Source organism: Anopheles funestus (assembly GCF_943734845.2).
Source record: "Anopheles funestus chromosome X unlocalized genomic scaffold, idAnoFuneDA-416_04 X_unloc_54, whole genome shotgun sequence".
In the NCBI taxonomy this organism is placed as follows: Eukaryota; Metazoa; Arthropoda; class Insecta; order Diptera; family Culicidae; genus Anopheles; species Anopheles funestus.
The window spans coordinates 141338-142500 of record NW_026045181.1 but is presented as its reverse complement, the minus strand read 5'-3'; the positions used below and the strand labels follow the sequence as shown (position 1 = coordinate 142500).

At 49.7% G+C, this 1163-nt stretch overlaps 1 non-coding gene across 1 annotated transcript; it reads right to left on the bottom strand.

Moving 5' to 3' along the window:
- Positions 1 to 643: 643 nt before the first annotated feature.
- Positions 644 to 801, bottom strand: LOC125773799 (5.8S ribosomal RNA). The gene has a single exon (XR_007420381.1). It is a non-coding gene; the product is annotated as a 5.8S ribosomal RNA (ribosomal RNA).
- Between the last annotated feature and the right edge of the window lie 362 nt (positions 802 to 1163).

Here is a 1163-nt window from a genome sequence, read left to right as displayed (position 1 = left end):
AACACTTCACACACACACACACACGGATTGGGCAATTTACGGTCATTTTTGAATCAACGATGGCCCCCCCGAGCACGTTGTCCGAATATCACTCCAATAAGGACAACGAGTTCCGCTCGGCATCGTTTTGATTCGATCTCTCAACAACAACTCTCGGTCGACTTGGTCGACTTGGACCCACGATGTCTCCCCCCGAGCATGTCGAGCCAACTGCACCACTATTGTATTGGACAACATGTTCCCCTCGGGCATCGATGGGTTAATCATGCACCACTATTATAAAACCCTTTGACGTTTTCCCCCAAGCACGTTGATCCAGTATTACGACGGATACGGTCAACGAATTCTTGGACATCAAAGAGGTTTTCGATTGAATTTCCCCATGTTTCACAACGTACTCTTAGCGGTATCCTACGATACGTCTCACTCTATTTGTGTGTGTGCGCGTTTACGTGCGTGCGATTTATGCGGTTCACCCCTTTACTTTCAGCGCCCTGCGGTCCCAACAAAGGTCCCGAGCACGCCATTATGCACAGTGTGGAAGCGTGTTTCCCCCACGACACTAGACGGGCTGCTCGCCATAGTGTTCTATTGTGGCACGCTCCACCCTGAAGTTTGGTTTGTTGTATATCAAGGAATTGATAGGCACTCAAGAATGTGTGCATCGGCCGGGTTTAATCGTCCGACGCGCAATATGCGTTCAACTTATCGGTGTTCATGTGTCCTGCAGTTCACATTGTGACGCGCATTTAGCTGCGGTCTTCATCGATCCATGAGCCGAGTGATCCCCTGCCTAGGGTTTTATAGTAAGGTTCCCAATGTAACACAATCCCGGTGGTACGTCCAAAGACTAACTTTCTGACTAAGTTGTCTTTATTACCCAATAGTCCCAGGCCTTGTGACTTGTGGCTCATGTCTACGCCCATGGCCACCATTCGCTAAGATAGTTTTGAAGTCACTTTGAAGGCCCAGGAACAACTCTCTTAGCACATCGGTTAACCTGACGCCGCAGTCAACTCATGTGCTTGGATCGGATCGAGCTATTGAGTATTGGGCCTGCATACTCGCTCATCCGTATCCTTTGCGTACCGCCCCATGGCCCTTGTATGTCTGCACCACAGTTCCTGTTCGTTCCGTGCCTATGGCCGGATACGTATTGCACA